The 25,150-nt window shown below is 44.2% G+C and overlaps 1 protein-coding gene across 1 annotated transcript in view; it reads left to right on the forward strand.

Moving 5' to 3' along the window:
• The window catches only part of LOC144981478 (uncharacterized), a 51,368-nt gene that overhangs the window by 20,960 nt on the left and 5,258 nt on the right, over positions 1-25,150 (forward strand). The window lies entirely within an intron of this gene.

Raw genomic sequence — 25,150 nt, forward strand, 5'->3', positions numbered from 1 at the left:
GGTGGGACCTGGGTCCATCTGTCCCCTACCCCTTCCCTGGTGGGGGGTGCGGGCCTCTTGGCGATGGTGGCCGTGTCCCTTGGGTGCTGGCTCCCTGGGCCCGGCGGTGCTCTCTCTGCACGGTGGTGGAGTTCATATTACACCTGAGCCGGGGGTGTTCGTGTCCCTGGGGGGTGGGTCCTGGTCCTTGCCCCTGAGCGCTGGGCCCCGCCAAACTTCCAACATGGCCGAGCCTGGTCGGGCCATATTTATAACACCCCTTGTGGGCCCTCTTTTTTCCCCGGGGTTCCCCCCTCCTGGGCGGGGGCGGCGGGCCCCTGCCTTGCTCCTCAATGGACCAACCGTGGGCCGGGCGGATGGCTGCCTGGAGTGCGGAGCGGGTCTCCCTTGGGGGGTCCTGGCTCGTACCTGGGGTAGGGGCGAGGGGATGCCCGGAACTCCTGGGTGGTGGTGGGGTGCTCGTCTGGGGCTGTGGGCGTCCTTCTCCTGTGGGGCCCTGCGTTGGGCGCTCCCGGCGCGGCGGGGGGGCTGCTCTCCTGGTTGGGCTGGGGCGGCGCTCTCTTTCCCTCCGTGCCTCCCTGCTCTCTGGCTCTGGGGGCCTTGCGGCGGTCCTGCTGGCCCTGGCCTGGGTGGCGGGCTTGGTCGCCCGGCCGGCAGTTGTTCCCTGCCGGTTCCCGTGTGGCGTTGGGGGGATTTCGGCTGCCGCTGCTGCTGAGTGGGGGTCTTGGGGTGGGGGTGGCTGGGCACTCTCCCTCCTTCTTGTCACGTTCCACCATCCATTTTAGAAGAATATAAACACTCACCTGAGCACAGGTGTTAGCTCACCTTTGCACTAACAGTTTGCATGATTGAATGACTGAAATATTTCACACTAGTTGGTTTTAAGGCATAAGTATGCGTGTGAACACTATCTGTTTTGTGTGCATGTACTGTGTCCTTCAGCCTTCTTCTTTTACGAATGCCTTTAAACCAACTAGTGAGAAATCTTTCATTCATTCAATCATGCAAACTATTAGTGCAAAGGTGAGCTAACACCTGTGCTCAGGTGAGTGTTTATGTTCTTCTAAAATGGATGGTGGAATGTGAAAAGAAGGAGGAGGAGCGCCCAGCCACCCCCACACCCATACCCCCGCCGCAGCAGCAGCGGCAGCCGGAATTCCCCCAACGCCACACGGGAACAGGCAGGGAACAACCGCCCCCCGGGCGACCAAGACCGCCACCCAGGCCAGGGCCAGCCGGACCGCCGCGAGGCCCCCAGAGCCAGAGAGCAGGGAGGCGCAGAGGGAAAGAGAGCGCCGCCCCAGCCCAGCCAGGAAAGCAGCCCCCGCCGCGCCGGAAGAGCCCAACGCAGGGCCCCACCGGAGAGGGACGCCCACAGCCCCAGACGAGCACCCCACCACCACCCAGGAGTTCCGGGCATCCCCCCGCCCCGACCCCAGGTACGAGCCAGGACCCCCCAAGGGAGACCCGCTCCGCACTCCAGGCAGCCACCCACCCGGCCCACGGTAGGTCCAGGTAGGAGCAAGGCAGGGGCCCGCCGCCCCCGCCCAGGAGGGGGGAACCCCGGGGAAAAAAGGGCGGCCCACAAGGGATGTTATAAATATGGCCCGACCAGGCTCGGCCATGTTGGAAGTTTGGCGGGGCCCAGCGCCCAGGGGCAAGGACCAGGACCCACCCCCCAGGGACACGAACACCCCCGGCTCAGGTGTAATATGAACCCCCCCACCGTGCGGAGAGAGCACCGCCGGGCCCAGGGAGCCGGCACCCAAGGGACACGGCCGCCATCGCCAAGGGGCCCACACCCCCCACCAGGGAAGGGGTAGGGGACAGATGGACCCAGGTCCCACCTTCCTTGTAAAATGTGTGTGCGTGTATGGGTGTTTGAGAGGGTGTTTGTGTGCATGTGTGTGTGTTTATGTTTGAATGTATATATTGAAGGGGGAGGGGTGTGTGTACTAAGGGGGGTGCAGTTAAAATTGGCGAGTAGGGCACTAAGGGGACATCTCCTGATTACTCACAGTGATGTCCCCTCACCCTCCACACCAAGGGGCCCTAAATGTCTAAGGTGCGGTTAAAATTGGCGGGTAGGGTGCCAGGAGGACATCAGCTGCTTGCTTGCAGTGATGTCCAAGCACCCCCCCTACCAAGGACCCTACATGTCTAAGGTGCAAATAAAACCGAAAGAGGGGGAGGAAAAGAGGAAAATTCTTTATATAAATATTTTTTTTTTATAACGCCACTAATCCTTCCCTATTTGCCCCCCTCCCCCAGCACTGAGGACCCAGGTGTCAGTCCTGTGCCTAAGATGGAAGCCTTCCTGGTCTGGAGTGACGTGTCCTTGGGTTGAAGGGTTCACATGTGTGTGTGATCTAAATCACGTGATTGGGGTGATTTTATATTTTTTGTTCTAAGGGAGCCTCCACCTCCCTTTGCCATTCAGGTCCTCAGCGCACTGAACTTCTGTTATAATTTATGTATTTGGCGTGCATGTATTTTAACAAATCATTTTTAATTGGGTTTAGAATTTTGTAATACATTTTTTTTAACTCTGCTGCCCTTGTTTCCTGCTTTTGCGTGCATCCATCGAAATTCCCTCCAGACCACACGTTGTTGGTTGCACGTATTCAAAATTAAAGTCCCATTAGATGTAACACACCTAGATGTGGGATATTTGTTCTCCACATTTGACCCATCCCCTGGGAGAGCGGTGAGCTGCAGACACAGCAGCGCTCAGGAACCGTTTGGTGTGTTTAACACCAACCCTAAACTTAATCCTAACCTTAACCATTCGTCTGGGTCCGTTTGGCCAAGAAAAAGGTTCAGCACTTGCCACTTGTATTTACGTGCAAATAGTCACTTTCTTGATAATAATATACATTGATGACCCAAACTTGCATGCTAGCACCCACTTTAGCACCCACTTCACACTTCCCAGCCTGATTTCTTTCTATTAAAATGGGATTACTAACCTGCACAAGCTGACTCCTCCCCATCATAAAATATTGCTCTCATCATTTTTGCAGTTGATTGTAAAATATTGCGTCCCCTTTTGTGATTCTTTGCGTGCCTGTTTGGACCTTGTCATTACTTTACTCAGCAAGACGGGCAAGACTCAATGCAAGACTCAATGCAGATAGTAATGGCGCATGTGTGTCACGTCGTATATCACGCCAACCCAGTAATATATATCCATGGCGACTGCTTTTATGCCACTGAGCAGCGTCCTGCACCTATAGCAGTATGATTTTATGAGGAAGAGGGCAGTTCTGCTCCAGTCCAAATGGAATTTTTAACCTGTTTTAATCTCTTACCTTTTCAACTGATGTAGTACTTTAAAAGTTTTGAGTAAAAACTAAAAAAGAGAGAATCAAGCTCTTAAAGGTTTGTGGGTAGCTCTGAAAAGAGCCGTTGTGGGTCAGAAAACACCGTTCTGGAGCTGCCATGGGTCTGCTCCCTCTGCTGGAAAGTGGATCATGAAGGAGTTTCTCAGCTGGAGAGCCTCTCTGCTGGAAGCAACCTATCTTATCCCGTGCAGCTGCTCGTCTTCAGTTACCACAGCCTCATCACTGCAGGTTCCTGTGGTTCCTGAGGACCTGATGAAGCTGTGCAGAACACTAGAACTTCACACTCTGTTCTGGATCTTCAGTCAGATGTCAATACAGACTCCACTGTGTAGAGACCATCCAGAAGGCTTTTTCTTCACAAGCAGCTGGGCTGGTGATAGGTGGCAGTTAAAGGTCCACCTCTATCGAGTAAGGAGGCGTCCAGGGAATGACTGCATCGCGTTTTTCTGCAATGGGAAGGTGTCATCTGCCACATAGACACGGGGGAAAGTTCCTTTGCCTCGGGGGGCCTTCAAGACAACATGCTTGCTGTCCACTGCCCCAGAGCAATTAAAAGCCACCAGAAAAGAACTAACTAACCTGGCTCCAGGGTGGGGCTCTGGTAACTCTGATTGGGGGGAGTAAGTGAATCTAGTAATGAAAAGCTTTTTGTCTGAATCGCCCTTAGTCTGGCCCATCTACCAGGACCAGTTGGAGGTGGAACACCACCCAGCTACCGGCTCCTAGGATCATTCGGGCACGCAAACCCCTCCACCACGATAAGGTGGCGATTCAGGGAGGGGATATTTATCAGTCACTAGCCAATCATTAACAGTTACTGTGGGGACACCGAAGAACTTGGAGAAAACCCACAGGACTGCCAGGCTTTAATATGGTTCATTATCTATACATTTTACACTGATATTTATGTAAGTATGGATTCATTTTTGTTTGTTTATTATTATTAATTTATGATTATTATTTTATTTTTTATCATTTTATTACTATTAATGTATTATTAGATACTCAATTCGTGTATTTTATTATTTATTTTTTTATTATTATTATTGTTATCATGGCCCACAGCAGTCACTGACCAAGGACCATATTGTTTTCACAGCCTGTTTGTCTTAAATTCACTAAAAAAAAGTCTTTTTTAGAATCTAGGGAAAGACAAAGCAACCGGACAGAACCTACTAATGCACAAAGGAACACAAAAACTATTTCTGCACATAGAGAGATTTGTTTGTGCAGAAAAAAAACCCACTTCCAGACAACTAACTATCCATCCATCCATCTTCTTCCACTCATATGGGACGGGGTCACAGGGGCAGCAGTGCAGTGGGGTACAGAAATGTTCTGGAGGTCACTGATCAGGCGTTGTGCCACAACCGCTTTTGGTTGAAATTCTCAGCACGTGAGATATTCCCACTGACACACACATACACACCTTATTTGGTAACGCATTATTTTACGGTACAGTACTTACAGTGTACTTAAGTGGTATTTAGATGGTACTTATTGTGTAACCACTGGGTACTTACAGGGTATTTACATGGTCCTTTTTATGGAATTTACTGGGTACTTGTCGGGTATTTACATGGTATTATTTATGTGACTTACTGGGCACGTACATGGCACTTTGATGTTTCTACTCTGTAATTGCATGGTACTTGCTCTGTATTTATGTGGTACTACTTGGTTCATACTTATGTGGTACATACTGGAAATTTATAATATACTTACTGGGTATTTACATGTTGTGCAACGGTGTCTTTTATGGTACTTACCACATGTAAGAACAAGGTAAGTACAAATAAAGTACCTTGAATTTAAGTCTACACTCGTATGTTTCATGGTATTTACCATGAATTTACCACAGAAACTACCGACAACAGCCTCCTAAAAGAAACAGGTTAGTCTTGTCTAAATGACTTGACATCAACCAAGTTTGTTGGTGATGTTGCTTGACGGTAAATATAATGCACTGTTACATTGTTGAGGACAGCAGTGGACAGTTGAGCATAAGCATGACTGCTGGCTGAATGTCAGAAGTTGGATTCAAACACGTGCCAGTACGAGACTGCAACGTTAGCGCAGTGCCTTGGACTGCTCATCCATCCCGACATCTTCCTGGACCAACTTTGGAAACTGTGAAACAAAAAAGTCTTATGTGCTACAAGTGCTTGTTTGTTCAGAAAGCAAAGATTGAATTGGGAAAAAGGGCCTTTCTTTTTTACTGACTTGTCAACTACTTGTCAACCATTTTCGGCTCCCACGCAAAAGACCGGGGTTCAATTCCCTTGACTGGCAGCACTGCTTTCTAGATTAGCTAACAGAATATGCAAAACCATTTGCTGGGTAACCTCGTAATTCCTGCTTGTTCACTGTTGCCATCACAAAAATGGCTGCCATCTTTATAAAAATCAACAGATCATTAAGGAACACCACATGACTGAAATGACCTGTCTGTTTCACAACATTTGTGACAATATCTGAAGCTTTAGTGCTTCTGTGTTATATGGCAGCACTATCATTTCGGTTTCTTTTTGGTTTCAATTTTTTGTGAAATAAAACTTGATTGATTCCATAACAGTTAAATTATATTGTTACCATAGCTCCAATAAAAACCACAGATAAAAAAAAACAACTTAAATAAATGTGCTTAAAAATGATAACAAGAACAAGTGTCCAGTGTCTAAGAGGCAATGTAGAGTGTAGCATCTGATGGGAAGAAATCTCAGCAAAAGGATTCTTTTCTGCATTGACATGTTGCAGACTCCACAGGAAAGGATGTGAAGTGTTATTTCTGGATCCTCCAAAGCGATGACATCACTGTCAATCTGCACAAAAAAACACATTAGTTCAAAAAAACGAGTTTTATTTGATGTCACACGGAACATATAGGAAAAAACAAGTCCAGTAGTATTTTCAGAAGCGTAAATAAAAAAAGTGCGAAATGGAGCTTCTTTCTTGCTGTGTGCGAACATTTTTTTCTTCTTCTTTTTTTCTTTTTATTCTCTCTCTTTTTCTTTTCTGGAGGGAAGAAGAGAGAGAGATGTTAGAGAGGGGGGGGGGGTGATAGTGGGAGGGGGGGATAAGACCATGAAGCAGCATAGAGCAGACAAGTTTACTGGTTGTTTATCATTACGGTAAGGTTCAAATGTAGTAAAAAAAGGGTGGGGCCTGTCCACACACACACACTGAAATGTTATCAACACACCTGCTAGCTGCAAAAATGTCCACATGTCAACATGTACACAAAACAGATAGTGTTCACACACGCATACCTATGCCTTTAAACCAACTAATGTGAGATCTTTCATTCATTCAATCATGCAAACTATTAGTGCAAAGGTGAGCTAACACCTGTGCTCAGGTGAGTGTTTATGTTCTTCTAAAATGGATGGTGGAATGTGAAAAGAAGGAGGAGGAGGAGCGCCCAGCCACCCCCACACCCAGACCCCCGCCGCAGCAGCAGCGGCAGCCGGAACCCCCCAACGCCACACGGCAGCAGGCAGGGGACAACCGCCCCCCAGGCGACCAAATCCGCCACCCAGGCCAGGACCAGCAGGACCGCCGCGAGGCCCCCAGAGCCAGAGAGCAGTGTGTGAGCTGTGTGCGAACATTTGACATACATGTACTTGGTGGCCATTTATAAGCCCACTAAAACTGGACAACTGTGGTTAATCAGGTGAATCCGAACGGACTATGAAAATGCAGCTGAGAAAAAAATAGTAGACAAAAGAGTCAATCATCTGATTCTGCAGAATTACGTACATAATTGACGTAACGTTCAAGCTTCCCGGTGCTTCAAAAACCCCCGCCCTTTAAAAAAATAATAAACTGTACCCTGTAAAGTTTGTTGTGATGCCAATAGCTTAATGTGGGTGCTAATGTGTCTTCAAAATAGTAAACACATTGCTGCGGTTCTCTGTTCCACGAAGAAGAAACGGCGGTTGGCGTGGATACGCAACGCTACTCTGAGGTGTCACGTGACTTCCACCTCCTGAGCTTTATTTAAACTTGCGCAGATACAGATTAACAAATTTGTGTTGTATTAAATGTAATGAAAGGGTATGATTCAGTAACGGGGGGCCCGTCGTATGGAGAGTGTTTGTTTGGAAATGAAATAATAAAAAGAGACAATGTGTCACGTGAAGAGAAGGCTTAAAACTGAATGTTATTGTATTGGAGAGTAAAGATCGGTGGGTATATCATGCACCAAGACAATCTGTTAGACATATGTAGAGAGTATTTTCTGAAGGCTATAAAAAAACAAGAATATAAGGTAGTTGTTGATATAAACGGGCACGACAATGGGGGTGCTAAACACATCTAGACAAAGACCCTTTTGCAACAGCTATACAAAGCCCGGCATGGCTCTTGCAAAATGCTAGCATGGCCTGCTGCTCTTTCATTTACAAGATCCAGTTTAACACAGTTTCTTTTTACTTACCTTCTGTTCTTCCATTAGCAAAATGACCTCCTCTGGTAAGCCTTGAGCATGCAAAAAGACACTTACAGACGTCAATTGTTGGTTTCACTTCTCCAGCTCCTCAGATACTGTAGTGCTGAAGGATGTGGTTCACATGATTCACATGCGATTAAAGTCAGAATTCTAAGAAAAAAGTCAGAATTCTTGAATTAAAGTCAGAATTCTGAGAAACAAGTCAGAATTCTGAGATTAAAGTCAGAAATCTGACTTGATTTGATTCTGTACCGGTCAGTCGTTAGCGTGTTAGCTTTAGCATGGCTCGTAGGTTTATTCCCTTCGGTCTTCAAAAATTACTGGCTTGTGAAACCTTCCAGTATATTTGGAAACAAGGCAACAGAGGTTAAATGCATCTGGCATTGAATGCAGCGAACTGTCTCCTAGTGATGGGATTTGCAATGAATGCTTAACTCAGGATAGTTTGCTAATACTTTATCCTAATTAGTTATGATGCTAGAGTCATCCAACACCGGTCCCTATGTTTTTTTTGGTCTAAATTTAATGATTTTATTTCTTTTACAGAAATATTTTTTTATGTTTAGTCTGTTTTAATTGTTGCACACTTTAAATGAGCAGCAGACCACTGAACATTTTGTGCGTTTATTTACGGGTTCTTTTCAGTACAGCAGCGGCTGCCAGCTCATACAGGTGGGTTTTTTCTAGGAAAACGAACTCTCAGCGCTCCTCCGATCTCTTTTCTCTTCCCTCTCTCTTTCATGCTGCTGTGCGCGCTCGAGCATGACGTCATTCTTGCTCGACAGCGCTCGTTCCACCTGCTGGCCATTTGCAGTACTGCATAATTTGTAATTAACCCACAACACTTGAAACAGTTTTAACATTTAACAATTATAAAATAATTAACAAAGGGGTGGCTTATTTTCACTGTCCCTACACTCTCCCCTCAAAAATTCAATGGCGTCCCGACATTATAAGAAACATTTTTCCTGATGTTTTTACACTAAAGCAGTCCTTTCATAAGAGTCAGAGGTCACGTTAAGTCACAGACGCAATACTGATATCCAGTAGTCCATATGGCAGGTATCTCTACTTAATGCCACATGGTCGCAGCAGTAGTTGATGTGCACGTCAACTGTCCACTGCAACATCTGTCGAACAAACAGGTATCTGCATCTGCTCTGAGTAAGGCACTTTAACCTTAAAAAAGTCTTCATTCTATTTTGTGTACTTCAGTAGATCTAATTTTTGACTCATTATGTGTTAAAAAAGCACCAATGTCAAAACTTAAACTTAATCATGGTTTGGTAAAACTATGAACTCAACTTTTTCAAATCACAACTCTTTTTACAACTTTTACTTAAGAAGGAACAAACTAAAAATCACATTCACTAAGCATGTGAAAATGTAGGCTGCCCCAATTGTTGATATGTAAACACCATTTTGGGTTTTCTTTTACGAAACGGATAATTTTTCACTGTCTGTGGTGTTTCAGGATCCTCATCGTCACTGGAAGAAGAGGGTGATGACTCTTCTTTCTCTGTGTCAGGCGTTTTGTCAATCTCTGCTGGAGCATCTGTTGCCAGTTCTGGTTCATCCTCATCCTTCTGCTCTGTCTGTGACGCCTCTCTGTTGTCTGGTTCAGAGTCTGCTGCTTCTGTTCTTCGCTGGTGCTCCCCTCGATCTTCCCATCTCGATTTTAGTCCAACCATTGATGTCCACTGTTCCTCATCATCAGACACAGATTCCTCTTCTTTTTGTTTCCGGAGACTAATTTTTCTCTTCCGTCAAGATTTAGTTGGCTCAGGTTCACTAGTTAGTGGGAGAAAGTCACACGGCAGCAGAAGATTCCGGTGAAGGATTTTAACACGGCCCTTTCCAGTCTCTGGCTTTACTTCATAAACTGGGCTTTCAGGGTGTTTTCTCTGTCACAATATACACCTTTTCTTCCCAATATGACCTCAATTTACCCGGTCCTCCCCTCTCAGTGAAAGTCCGGACTAGTACTCTGCAGCCAGGATTCAACTCTGCGCCATATATTTTTTTATCGTAGTGAATTTTTCCTCTGACTCCTTCTTTGATGGCTGTTTTTGAAGCTAGTTGGTATGCTTCAGTTATTCTTTTTCTCCATTTCTCTGCATAGTCTTCATGTGATGGGCTTTGGTCTTTCACCATGAGGCCGAACATGAGATCTATAGGGAGTCTAGGTTGGCGACCAAACAGAAGGAAATAAGGTGCATAGCCCGTAGCTTCGCTGCGTTTGCAGTTATACGCATGGACTACCTTTGCAAGAGAAGCTTTCCGGTCTGTTTTAGCATGTTCTGGCAAATTCCTAAGCATTGCCAAGAGTGTTCTGTTGAATGTTTCTACTTGCCCATTTCCCTGTGGATGATACGGTGTTGTGTGAGACCCAGAAACCTCACTGTACTCCTGAAGTTTAGCGAACAGTTTGTTCTCAAACTCCCTTCCCTGGTCATGGTGAAGCTTGGTGGGGAATCCAAATCTCAACACAAAGTCTCCAAAAATCTTTTCTGCTGCGGTTTTGGCAGCTTTGTTTCGGCACGGGTAAGCCTGAGCAAATCTGGTGAAGTGATCCATCACTACAAGAATATATTCAAATCCTCCTTTACACTTTTCCGGATGCAGAAAATCAAAAGAGGTCAATTCAAAGGGGTAGACAATATTCGTGAGAGGAGCTTTGACAGGCTTGTTAGGGCGTTTGTTTTTCAAGCACCTGCACACATGCGTGACATAGTGTTCCACGTCTTCCTGCATGTGTGGCCAATAGAAGCACTCTCGAATAAGGTGCAAAACTCTCTCCACCCCAAGATGACCCATTTCTTCGTGTAGTTCTTTATAAACCAGTTGTTGAAATCTGGTAGGAAGAATCAGCTGTGAGCGGGAAGCTGTTTTGCGACACAGTAGTCCATCGTCATCGAGGTATAGTCTTTGTTTTTGTCTCATTAGAGCACTTGTGTTTGTTGGCTCTCGCGCAGCCGTTGTCTCTCTCGCTGCCTGGGAACTCTCTCCCGACGCTGCAGCCGTCAAAGACATCCTTCTTCCCACACACCGAGTTTGCTACTTAGCTCTCACAAATGGACACAGGAAACAATTTCTGTTCACTTGAAGTGCAGTCCCCCACTCACTTCGTCTTTCTCCTTCACTCACAGATGAGGGGTCCCGCCTTCCTTTTTATTTTCAACTGCACGTAAAAACAACGTTTACATATGCTGACGCATTTACGTATTCCAAAACGAAGATTGTCTATAATGACAGACATCGCACTCTAACACCCCCACTCGATGATGTCATTCAAATCAATAACATTACATACCAAACATGTATGCACAGAACCTTTCTATTTTGGGTTTTGTGGCAGACTTTGTGAACACGTCTGCCACCATGCTTTCTGTTGGACAATAAACCAGTTCAACTTTTCCCTCTAATACAGTAGACCTTATAAAGTGGTATTTAATGTCCACATGCTTACTTCTCTGGCGGTTAACAGGATTCTTAGCCAGACGAATAGTTCCTTGATTGTCCTCAAAAATTTTAGTCGTAGTGTCCTGAAAGCTATAGTCCATATCTTTCAATAGTTGTGTGAGGTAAAGAGCTTCCTGGATTGTGCCTGCTAAGGCCATGTATTCTGCCTCACACGTCGACAGTGCTACTGTCTGCTGTTTCTTGGTTTTCCATGAAATGACAGCACCATCTTCATTTAAACTGAAACAGTAACCTGTGGTGCTTTTCCTGTCATCTGGGTCGTTAGCCCAGTCTGCATCAGAGTAACCAGTCAGTCCCAGTTTGTTGACACTTCTTCTATAACACAACTCAATGCCTTTGGTCCCTTTCAAATACCTGTAGACATGTTTCACCGCTGTCATGTGCTTCTCTCTAGGATCTGAGAGATATTGTGATAATTTACTCACAATCCAACTGATGTCTGTTCTGGTACAGCTCATGATGTAAATGAGGCTGCCCAACATTTCCCTGTATTTTCTCTGATTTGTTGGATCTCCTTCTGGAGTGAGATCACATTTTGTTTCACTGGGGGTAGCTCTGGCTTTACAATCACACATCCCGAATCTTTCCAGAATTTTCTCAATGTATCTGGATTGGTTCATTTTGACAGTATCTGCAGTTTGGGTAAATTCAATGCCAATAAAATGAGAGAGCTTCCCCAAATCTTTCATTTTGAACTTATTTTTCAGTTTTTCCTTGACTTCTTCCATACCCTTCTCATTGCTAGCAGCAACAATGATGTCATCCACCCATACCAACAATATTACTCTTTCTTTGTCAGACTGTTTGGTGTAAACACAGTTATCGGTTTGACTCTGTACAAATTCATTTTTAGTCAAAAATTCATGGAGCATCAAGTTCCAGTTCCTACCAGATTGTTTTAGGCCATAAATTGATTTGTTTAACTTACATACCAGTTCCTCCCCTTTTTCAGATTTTACATGAAAACCTTGTGGTTGTTCCATGTACAGTTCAAAGTCGATGGGTGCATGTAGGTATGCTGCCTTAACGTCTAACAGATGCAGTTTAAGGTCATACTGTGTTGCTAATTGCATTAGCATGCGTAGTGATGTCAGACTAGCAGTTGGAGAAAACGTTTCAGAGTAGTCCAGTCCTTCGACTTGTGTGTACCCCTTTGCTACGTATCTAGCCTTGCATGTTTCATTCCCTTTTTCATCCTCTTTTATAGCATAAACCCACCTTCCCCCCACTGTCTGTCTACCTTCCGGTAGTGGTACAAGAGTGAAGGTGTCATTTTCCTTGAATGAAACCATCTCATCTATCATAGCTTTTCTCCACCTGTCTGCTTTCTCTGATGCTACAGCCTCCTCATAGCTCTGTGGTAACCCAACAGTCATCCTGTAACAGTAGTCAACACTTAGTTCACTGTTCTGTACTGCACACTCATATATTTGGGTTTCTTTCTCACTCTGTCTGATGTACGGGTAGTTTGGGCGTCGGTGTCTGTCTCTTGGTTGTCAGTCCTTATCTGTTCTGTTTCTGACTGAATGTCTTTGGTTGGTCCTGGTACGTGCTCTACAAAGTAGTCTCCCATTTGTTCTGTGTCAGTCTGCGTCTGACTCTCTGTCTTTTCTTTTGTGATGAAGTGTATCAGTCTGTGTTTCTGCACACTCTTGGTTTCTGGAAAAAACACCATGTTTGCTGGAGAATGTCGATCAAAACCAACAAAAATCCCCTTTTTGCCTCTAGAGTCTAACTTTTTCTTGTTTTGTTCGTACACAATACACTCTGAGCCAAATTTTCTCATTCTGGATAGATCTGGTCTTTTACCAGTGAATAGAAAATATGGTGTCTCCCCTGTTCTTTTACAGTAACATCGGTTTCTTATCACTGTAGCCATCCTGGCTGCATAAGGCCATAACTCTTTGGGTAAGCCTGATTCAATGAGCATACACCTCACCATTTCAAACACTGTTCGCCAGTTCCTCTCCGCGGTCCCATTTTGATGGGGGGAGTATGGAGCTGACCTTTCATGTTTTATTGTATTGTCTCTCAGCAGTGTCTGATACTCTTCTGAAGTAAACTCAGTCCCATTGTCTGATCTGAGACGTTTTACTTTACCATAGGGTGCTATGTCTGCTAAAAACTGTTTCGTAGCTTCAACTGCTTTGTTTTTGTTTCTTAGGAAGTACACATAAATAGCACCTGAAAAGTCATCAGTGAAAGTGATCGCATACTTGTACCCCTCAAATGACTCTGGTGCAATAGGGCCCCCCAGGTCCGTGTGTACAAGTTCTAATGGAGCTTTAGCTCTGGCATCACCTTCTCGGTTTCTGGTTTGAGTAAATTTGCCTTGTGGACAAATCTCACATTCACCTGGTTTCTTAGCTTTCTCTCTGATTTTCATGCCATCCACAACAGACTCAAGTTTAAGCACATCACCATAATTACAGTGACCCAGTACTTCATGCCAGGTTTTTAGATCAAAACAGGTGTTACATTCATCATTATTGTCATCATCTGGTTTCTCTACAGTCTCCAGGTAATACAGTCTGCCTTTTACCTTCATGCTGCATGTTGTTCCATCAGGAAGAATCATCTTGCTGTTGCTCTTCTCAAAATGGAATTTTGCTCCCTTAGAAGCTGCAGCCTCCACAGACAAGATGTTCTGTGGGTATTCAGGAATCAGCAGAGCACATGAAAGAGTGACGTTCACCACCTTTCCTTTGTCGTTGACCAACTCGATCTGGGCGTCGCCTTTCTTCAGGACACTCCCAGTTTTCCTTGTGCCATCTGCTAACTCCATCACGTGATTCTTTGGATGAAAAGTTTTGTCAAACCTTATGAAGGCCTTTTCATCTGTCACAATGTGTGCAGAAGCACCGCTGTCCACCAGAAGACCTTTCCGTGGTGTAGACTGAGATGCATATCCATCCACCTTTAGGACGAATGAATTCTGCTCCTCCTCCGCTTGTCTTGCATCTTCCCTCACAGGTGTGCCGTCCCCTGGAGCCTCCAAGATGGCCGCCACCTTGTTCCTGCCCCATGCAGACTTGTTCTCCTTCGTGTACTTGCCATGGATCTTCTTGTCTTTGTTTCTGCAGTCTCGTGCTCTGTGTCCCACCTTCTCACAAATAAAGCATTCTCCGTTGAAATGGCTCTCTTCCTCGACTTTATGCTTTGGTCTGGAGACTTTGTATCTTGTTGTCATGACTTCATCACTTCGGGTTTTATTCCGGTATTTTAGCGTGCATTCAAAACTTCTCAGCCGAGTTTTAAATTCTGTGAAAGTCAATGTCTCTCTTGTTTGAGTCACATGCACTGAAAATGGGTTGTAATCATCCGTCAGGCCTTTTAAAACCATCGCCACCAAAAGTGCATCACTGAGCGTCTCCTTTGCTCTGTTCAATGCCGCCACTATTTTCTCAACACGTGTTAAATAGTCAGCCAAATCTTCACCGTCCGCCATTAGCACGTTAGTTAGCTCTGTGTATAAGCTAACGATTCTCGGTTTTTCCTCCGACTCAAAATGGCGCCTCAATATCTCCAAACTTTTCCTCCCGTCATCAGGAGCTTCATAGAGAATCTGCATTAACGTTTTATCGTCCAAGCAGCCACACAGTTCTGCATAAGCAAGTTCATTCCTCCTACCGATCTCCTCAGCCTCAGTATCCACTGGGTCCCTTCCCAGAATGGTTTCTTTGAGTCCGATCGTTTTTAGGTAGGCCAGGAATCTTGCTTCCCAGATATGATATCTGGCTTCATCACCGTCGAATCGTGGCGGCGGTCCCCGTCCATACACATGTGTGTTCGTAGCCTGCCTGGGCCCATAACCTGTTGGCTCTCGCGCAGCCGTTGTCTCTCTCGCTGCCTGGGAACTCTCTCCCGACGCTGCAGCCGTCAAAGACATCCTTCTTCCCACACACCGAGTTTGCTACTTAGCTCTCACAAATGGACACAGGAAACAATTTCTGTTCACTTGAAGTGCAGTCCCCCACTCACTTCATCTTTCTCCTTCACTCACAGATGAGGGGTCCCGCCTTCCTTTTTATTTTCAACTGCACGTAAAAACAACGTTTACATATGCTGACGCAATTACGTATTACCAAACGAAGATTGTCTATAATGACAGACATCGCACTCTAACAGTGTTTCTGTGGCCTAGTTGTTGTCCTTTTTTGGGGCACTTCCCTGACAAATGTATATATGTATATATACACTTGTCATTCAAATTTTTTTCTTTGCACTTTTAAAATTGGTTTGGCACCACTAAATGTGCATCCAACATGCAGGCAATATACTGTATTCAATTCTTCAGCAGCAACAATAATACATTCACAAAATGTATTAATATAGAGATCTCATTTATGTTACAACAGTTGCGCTTTGTTAGTTCTGCTGATCAGTTAAAGGACCCACAGATTAAATTTCGCCTAGGGCCCCCGGAAGACCAGGCCCAGCCCTGAATACAAGTATTTCCAAGTTGGTTTGAGTTGCTTCTTTAATTTCTCTTCTTCTTGAACAATACTCATATTATTATTTTGTAACTGAAATAAAACAGAAAAAATGTGTTCACAGACATTAGCTTTCCATAACAAGGAATAACAGGCCGACTGCTAATTCACAGCTTGTAAGAAATACTTTAAACTACACAAGAAACAGCTAAACAACTTCCTAAGAAACATTAACAATGTATAATCAACTTACAAAGACGGAAAATTCCCAATGCTTGCACGCACAGAGCCATCTCAGCATGAACGTGGCTGCATCTCCGTGAAAATGTGCTCAATTGAACTCAAGAACGCATGGTGAGAGCACTCACTCTGACACAATGAAAAATCGAAACTTAACAGAAACGACAGATATCTAACTCTGACAATTTTCCAAAACAAACTGTCAATCATAGATTACATAAACGAAAATGCTTCTTTTGACAACTTAACAAAAGGCATTACACTCCCCGCTTGAAATAATGCTGTTATATCACAACAAACATCAACACAAATTTACGTAACTTTTTCAGTCATATGGGATAGGAACAACAATGTCTGAAACTGGTCTAAGGTAAGTCTTTAAAGTCCCGTCTTATGCAGTGCGTACTTCCATCTTACGTACTTTACCGTCCTTGCTACGAAAGGATTTCACGATCAATCCCAACGGCCACTCATTTCTGTTGGTCTGGATATCCTTCACCAGAACCATATCTCCTTTTTGGATGTTTGGTTTATCCTGAGTCCACTTACTGCGGCTCTGCAACGTTGACAAATAGTCCCTTTTCCACCTTTTCCAAAAGGTGTCAGCGAGGTGCTGAACGTGCCTCCACTGTTTTCCAAACAGCTGACCTGATTTGAAGCTTCCAGAAGGCGAAAAAACAGTGCTCATCTTTTGTGTCAGTAAAGCAGCTGGGGTTAGCACCTCAGGATGGTCTGGGTCACTTGATATGGCAACCAGGGGCCTAGAGTTCATGATTGCCATCACTTCAACCATGAAAGTGCTCAAAACCTCATGCGTCAGATGAGTTGTGTCTGTCTTCATTAACATTGCATCCAAGATACGTCTGGCACCCCTAATTAGGCGTTCCCAAGATCCTCCCATATGGGATGCATGTGGTGTGTTAAACATCCACACACAGCCTTTCTTTTGTAGGTATTTGCCAACTACACTATCATCTGCGATAAATTCCAGTTCTTTGCATGCTCCAATGAAATTTGTCCCTCTGTCTGAATGCAGAAGTTTGGCGGCAGGACCTCGAATAGCAAAAAACCTTCTCAAAGCATTGATAAAACTGTCAGTTGACATGCAGTGCCCATCTTTTACTTTGAGCACAACCACCATGCATGTGACGTGTGACAACTGACCATGGGCCAAAAACATCTAAACCAACCATTGTGAAAGGAGGTTCAGGTGTTACTCTGCCTGCAGGTAGGTCAGCCATTTTCTGAGTTTCCTTTTTTCCCCGTACCTTACGACAGGTGACACATCTGTGAATGACCAAAGACACAAGACGCTTACCGCCGATGATCCAGTATCCACAACAGCGTATGCTTCTGTGTCTTCCTTGATGAGAGACTTGCTCATGATAATATCTTGCAAGCAATGTAGCAATTTGATGGGAAGCTGGAATGATTAGAGGATGTTTCTCTTTTTCTGTCAGATCAGCAGAAGATAAATGTCCACCAACCCTTAAAAGTCCATCCTTGTCCAAAACTGGATTAAGCTTCACAAGACTGTCATTGTTTGCAGTTTGACTACCTTTAAGGTTTCTGAACGTCCCTTGGGAAGTTTCCCGATGAACAGCTTGAATGATAACAACTTCTGCTTGCTCAAGTTCTGCAATGCTCAGCGTTCCAGTGTAATCCTTTAACTTTTTCTTAAAGGGTGATGCAAAATGAATGAGTCTAGCTATGGCTCGGCAAAGTGATGTCCAGTTGGAGAACTTTTCAAAGCGCTGAGATCCCAGCTGTGTTTCTAATGTTGTAGTCAGAAGTGTAGTGATTTCTGGACGTAAATCTTTATCCGATGCTGGTTCCACCAAGGAAAAAACACTTGCTTGGTGTGACTTTGAAATTTTTTCAGAGTAGAGAAAAGGGGGACCAGAACCACCGGGGGACAGTCTACCAGCTGTCCCCAACTTACCCCCTTCCTCATATAACCTCATATTAGGGTGAGGGGGTGGGGGGTCTAGCCTGCGATGCGCCTTGGGGGGGGGCTACTTGGCAGTGGCCCCCCTCCTATGGTTGCCGTATGGAGTGGGCCCCCCCTCTTTCGGTTTTATTTGCACCTTATGTAGGGTCCTTGGTAGGGGGGGTGAGGGGACATCACTGTGAGTAATCAGGAGATGTCCCCTTAGTGCCCTACTCGCCAATTTTAACTGCACCCCCCTTAGTACACACACCCCTCCCCCTTCAATATATACATTCCAACATAAACACACACACATGCGCACACACACCCTTTCAAACACACATACACGCACACACATTTTGCAAGGAAGGTGGGACCTGGGTCCATCTGTCCCCTACCCCTTCCCTGGTGGGGGGTGCGGGCCTCTTGGCGATGGTGGCCGTGTCCCTTGGGTGCTGGCTCCCTGGGCCCGGCGGTGCTCTCTCTGCACGGTGGTGGAGTTCATATTACACCTGAGCCGGGGGTGTTCGTGTCCCTGGGGGGTGGGTCCTGGTCCTTGCCCCTGAGCGCTGGGCCCCGCCAAACTTCCAACATGGCCGAGCCTGGTCGGGCCATATTTATAACACCCCTTGTGGGCCCTCTTTTTTCCCCGGGGTTCCCCCCTCCTGGGCGGGGGCGGCGGGCCCCTGCCTTGCTCCTCAATGGACCAACCGTGGGCCGGGCGGATGGCTGCCTGGAGTGCGGAGCGGGTCTCCCTTGGGGGGTCCTGGCTCGTACCTGGGGTAGGGGCGAGGGGATGCCCGGAACTCCTGGGTGGTGGTGGGGTGCTCGTCTGGGGCTGTGGGCGTCCTTCTCCTGTGGGGCCCTGCGTTGGGCGCTCCCGGCGCGGCGGGGGGGCTGCTCTCCTGGTTGGGCTGGGGCGGCGCTCTCTTTCCCTCCGTGCCTCCCTGCTCTCTGGCTCTGGGGGCCTTGCGGCGGTCCTGCTGGCCCTGGCCTGGGTGGCGGGCTTGGTCGCCCGGGCGGCGGTTGTTCCCTGCCGGTTCCCGTGTGGCGTTGGGGGGATTTCGGCTGCCGCTGCTGCTGAGTGGGGGTCTTGGGGTGGGGATGGCTGGGCACTCTCCCTCCTTCTTGTCACGTTCCACCATCCATTTTAGAAGAATATAAACACTCACCTGAGCACAGGTGTTAGCTCACCTTTGCACTAACAGTTTGCATGATTGAACTAATATTTCACACTAGTTGGTTTTAAGGCATAAGTATGCGTGTGAACAGTATCTGTTTTGTGTACATGTCGACAGGTGGACATTTTTGCAGCTAGCAGGTGTGTTTATAACATTTGAGTGTGTGTGTGGATAGGCCCCGCCCTTTTTGTACTACATTTGAACCTTACCATAATGATTAACAACCAGTAAACTTGTTGCTTTATGCTGCTTCATGGTCTTACCCCCCTTCCCCTCCTATTATCACCCTCCTACCCCCCCTCTCTAACGTCCCTCTCTCTTCTTCCCCTCTTTCCTTTTCCGTCCGGTCCAACACCAAAGATTTTCAAACATGATTGAAATTAATAAAGTTTGGCCTCAATTACAAAAGGGGTTTATTCAGACATACCTTTGGTTTGTCTGAAGATTAATAAACCCTCTTGTTAAAGTAAAATATGTCCAACACAAGAGGCCCTCAGCTCTCATCTGTCTGCCCAGCTGTTGGACAGGACAAGTAAAAAAAAAAAAAAAGAAAAAGAAAAGGGGGACCAGAAAACCAGATGCTTGCCTGCAGCTCAGAGACTCGAACAGATCGGGTCGCTTGGTCGGCTGGATTTAATGCAGTTGGAACGTACTGCCATTGATTTGGCTTTGTAGATACTCTGATCCTAGTGACACGGTTGCCACATACATGTAGAATCTTCTTGAGGTATTGTGTATATAGCCTAACACAATCCTGCTGTCAGTGAAAAATCTAACACAGTCCACTTCCATGTCCAGAAGGTCTCTGAGCAGTTCAAACATTTCAACTGCAAGGACAGCGGCACACAGTTCTAGGCGTGGTACAGTGTGTGCAGGCCGGGGTGCAAGTTTTGACTTCCCCATCACAAACCCAACATGATGTTTGCCATCAGTGTCAACTAAATGAAGGTAAGCCGCTGCTCCTATAGCAACAACTGAAGCATCAGAAAAAATGCAGAGTTCTCTTCCTTTCATTTTTCCTGGAGAAACTGCACAGTAACACTTTGGAATCTGGAGATTTCCAGGAGCCTTTAAAGAGTTTCTCCAAGAAATCCACATTTCTTCTTTCCCAGTCTCTCTCTTCTGATGACAAATCACAAACGAGTGCCATGCATGATTATGGGGGCCACAAAACCCAGTGGGTCATATAAACAGTTGACCGTTGATGGCACGCCTCTTCTTGTGAAGGGTTTGACTTCTCCGGAAACAAGGTAGGTGAAGCTATCAGTTTGTAGATCCCAACACAATCCTAAGCTTCTCTGAATGGGGAGAGGATCCACATTGAGATGTAAATCTTTGAGATTTTTTGCGCGATCTTCATCTGTGAATCCTTCCTTAACCTCACTGCTATTTGAAGCCACTTTATGCAAACGGACAAGAAGGTCAATCACGGAAACGACAGATGTCTAACTTTGACAATTTTCCAAAACGAACTGTTAAGCATAGATGACATAAACAAAATTGCTTCTTTTGACAACTAAACACAAGGCATTACAATCAACATGAATACCAGATTTGTTCATGAGTGAACTATTTATCTAAAATGGTCTGTCTGTTTTACAACATGTTTGCAAAACTAAAGCTTTAGTGCTGCTGTCTTATATGGCAGCGCTATAATTTCTGCTTCTTTTTGGTTTCTGCATTGAAAGGAGGGCATGACACACTACACTTTGATGAAGTCGCATGCCATATTTCCTTCCAGTCTTGTACTGGCACGTGTTTGAATCCAAATTCTGATATTCAGCCAGCAGTCATGCTTTTGCTCAACTGTCCACTGCTGTCCTTAACAATGTAACAGTGCATTATATTTACCGTCAAGCAACATCATCAACAAACTTGGTTGATGTCAAGTCATTCAGACAAAACGGGCTTGTTTCTCTTAGGAGGCTGTTGTCGGACGTGCTAGAAATGAAGGAAAGACTGATCAATCCTTTCTGATTCCCTCCATCAGAAAACTCTTTTTGAGGTTCTGTGTGGTTTGTTTTGTTTTTGTTTATAAGAACTTCAATTATATAGAATTTTCTGTTTTGAAGTGAATGGAAAAGGACGAGATGGGATTTCCTGGCAGTGAGGATTTATCTTAATACCAATGAAACAAATTCTTAGGTCCTTTACAAACAAGTTACAAATTGTATTTGTCCTTATTGCGGGAGTATTAAGGGCTACCTGGCTGTCATTGGATGCTAATGAATGAGGAGTCAAGTCATTGCATTAGAACAATCGGTCTGACGGCTTAGCTGTAATGCACAGTGGGCATCTTGCTGAACTTACCAAAACCTTTCCTGAAGTGTGAGAAAACAATGTCTGTTACTAAGGTTTCTGTAGTGTAGTGGTTATCACGTTCGCCTATAAAGCGAAAGGTACTCAGCTTGAAACTGGGCAGAAGCATGTACTTACTTCTTAAATTGGAGACGTCAGGAGATATGACAGTTTTGTAGCAACACTTTTGTAATGGAACTTCTTTGCTGATCATGTCTCTAACGACAAGCAAACTCATTGTGAAAGGCCAGTTAGCTCAGATGGTTTAGAGCGCTACTCAGCAAGACAAACATCTCAGTAGTCTAAATTCTGTTAAAAAAGAGAAGGCCGTTTTCACCATTCAATCTTTGCCTTCTGAACAGACATGTTGTTCAGCACATTGGTCTTTTTTGTATAGAACTTTCCATCAACTTTCATGGAGGATGTCAGGATGGCCGAGTGGTCCAAGGCACTGCGTTCAGGTTGCAGTCTCAGAAGAGGTGTAGGTTCAAATCCCACTTCTGACATTCAGCCAGCATCATAACCAATGTTTACTGCTGACTTCATCAATGGAACCCTGCTCTCTGCTTGCTAGTGACAACAGCTCACATGATTACAACTTATTCAGACAAATCTTTTTTAATTTGCTCTCAATGTTTTGTAAAGTTGTACAAGGAAATTCTGTAAAAACTATTGGTGCACATTTTTTTCTTTTAAAGACTGATGTATTTTTTTAATGACTGATGCACTTTATTTTACACAAATTGGCTGTCATTGGAGATTACAAATGGCAGATGGCAATCCTGGAGGATATCAGCTCTTTGTTCATCCAAACAGGCCCTGATAAAACACTGAGAAGTTAGGAATATGAAAGATCGTAAAATGCTTTTTTCTTTGTGTTTTTGTGATTCTATTAAAGACATTTTGATAAGAATGACGGTACCACGATTTAGCCGTAGCTTCAGCTGTTTGCGGAAAAGTCTTTAACTATCTCCACCAATCATTCTTGGAGGCTTAATCACACGTCATCAGTCTGACCAATCAGAAGTGGTTAAAGTCTTCACTTGTTCAGATTCTGCTCATAAAGTCTCTCAGTTCCAACAAAAATACCATCTTAAGCTCGTCTTTAGCGCTGTAGCTTTCCACAGAATCCGGTGTCAGACCGTGGAACGTGTGAACAAAACCAGTTTAGCTCAGAGAAGCGAATCGGTTTGCCCTTTTGTGGCAGTTTTCACACGACATCTCCCATAATGCATTGGGTTAAAGTGACAGCGTCTCAGCGCACAATGAGTCTTTCTTTTAAAACGTCTTGAAACCACAACAAACACGCATCAAACAGTTTTTGAATCTTTTAACTTAACTTTTATTACATCTTTTAGAAAAAAACAGCTGCAACATCCAGCTTTGTCTGCCACAATCATCACAAAAATGCATGTGAGTTTGCAGAGGGCCTGTAGTCAATACAGACTATTTTTTTTTACTTTTTTTTTTTCATTTATCGATGCTGGTGCGCCGCAGGATTTTTGTCAAGGTTAACGTGTGCCGTGGCTCAAACATGGTTGAAAAACACTGTGCTAGAGGCCAGAATCACTTTTGTCAGTGTAGAACTTTCTGAGAAGTCTCCGCAAAGAACCAGAGTGCATAGATACTAGATTGGTGAATATAGACCATGATACATTGCGTTTGAGCAATTCTTTTGAGAAAATCAGAGCAGTTTGACAGTCACATCTTCTCTTGTTTTGAGATCTATAGGAACAAAGTTTCACAGGTAGACATTCGGAGCATAGTTACCACATACGTGACAAGAGTCTCCAGACACTCCGATTTTTGGGAAGAAGCCGCCTAAATAGCGCTGAAGCTCTCAGCACCATGGAGAGCAGCCTTCAACTGACAGACAGGACTTGAACAGAAAAAACTCTTAAACTGACAGATATCAGCAACTGCAAAGTAATTCTCTTTTAGCGCCATTTATATTAAAACTTTTTTTCAATTTGTTTGAATTTTCTTGATATTTTAACCACATTTTCAAATTTACCATCAATTGTGTGTAAACAGACTTTGCAAAGTTGTACAGGGGCCTGTTGCACAAAAGTAGGATAAGGGATTAAGCCAGGATATCTTGGTGATCTTGGCTCAATTGATCCCCAATCCGGTTGCACTAAAGCTGGATAGGGGGCAGGAGGATATGTTATGGTATAAGTTACCATGGAGATTTATTCTGTGGAGCTAGCCTGCTCCAGACCAGGCTAAATTCCAGGATCTATTAAATCTCATCTATAATGTCAGTCAGCAGTCGCCACAAATGGAAACCAATAGTTATTTCACTGCTCACTATACATTGTTATCACATATAACTAGACCCGCTGTCATTATTTAAACGTTCGTGATCATTAATTTCAATCATTTTGGATAAATAATGAGTTTTAGATGATGTTGCTATCATTAGATAATTTACAGTTTCCCATAGACTATAAGGCTATATGTAAAATAATAGAATATTAGGGCCACAAAGGGAAAAAAAGACAAGTCATAATATTGTAACCAGTTGTTTTAAAGGAGGATAGTTGTTAAAATGACAGATGTGGGGCATTTCGTGAAATTGTACCTCGGTATGGTTTCATAAACGAAGACATGCGGATGTGCCAGAATATGAAGTATCACATTGTCATCACTATCAAAACTGTAAAAAGAATATGTTGCTTTTCTGCAGAAAGAACCAGCCTCATAAATTTATGACTTTATCCTTTTTTCCTTAGTGGGGCCCTAGTACTCTGTCATATAAAATAAAACACATTCCATTCAAAACACAATGTGTAACATTATGTTCCTTTATTGAATAAGGACAAATTAAAGCAGGTAAACTACACTCAAAAAAAGGTTCACTTTGAATGAACATAAGAAAATTATGGAAAGGATTTCCACATGATTAGACAGCGTTACTTGAACAAAAATGAATCATATTGGTCCTACTTAATGTACTTAGATTCAAACTAATAAATTTAAGTTGATTCAATCTAAATACTGCAGTTGGACCCAACTTTAAATTAATATTGTTGCTCACTCTAAAAAGATAAAAGTTGATCCAACTTAACTGAATCACTTCAATTGGTCACACCTCATTAAATTAAGTTTGTTCAAATTAAATTTGTATGACTTCCTAACACAATTTATGTTGATATAACTTAATTTTTTGCTTTGATGTTATTTTATACATCTGACATTGATAATGTTTTCCAATGGGTCTTTTAATTTTCACATCAAAGACATGAAATACGCAGTAATGTCCCACATCACAAGACAGCAGCTCAAATAAGGCGAATGCTGTTTTAAGTTACATGAACAGTTTACCGCACAAGGGGTTTGGTCATCATCCTCTCCCACACTCTAACTCATGGTGCAGAAAAAAAATAACCATAACAGTTTAAATCACTAGTTAAAACAGAGTAAAACAGCTAGACAATAAATCCCATGGTCAAAACACTCACACTTAGACCCCAATTTGCCCAGATAGACAAAGAAAATGGTATCCCACAATTCCTTGCGATTACTAATGTATCCAATTTAACGATATCATATTGGATCAACATGATTGAAATTAGTAACTTTTAAATGGATTATTTTTATGTACGATCGACATGATTCATTCACGTAAGATTTACAAACATAAAATTTTCTGGTTGAAATGACAAGTTACATTTTCGTAAACTTAATTGGCTGGAAATTTAATTCAAATTCTTTTTGAGTGTGCTTTATCACTGTGGCGGTGTTGCCTTTCTTCTTAATTATATCTTTAACCTCCTCGTATGCCTCCA

Source organism: Oryzias latipes, chromosome 13 (assembly GCF_053564925.1).
Source record: "Oryzias latipes strain Hd-rR chromosome 13, Olatipes_Hd-rR_3.1".
In the NCBI taxonomy this organism is placed as follows: domain Eukaryota; kingdom Metazoa; phylum Chordata; class Actinopteri; order Beloniformes; family Adrianichthyidae; genus Oryzias; species Oryzias latipes.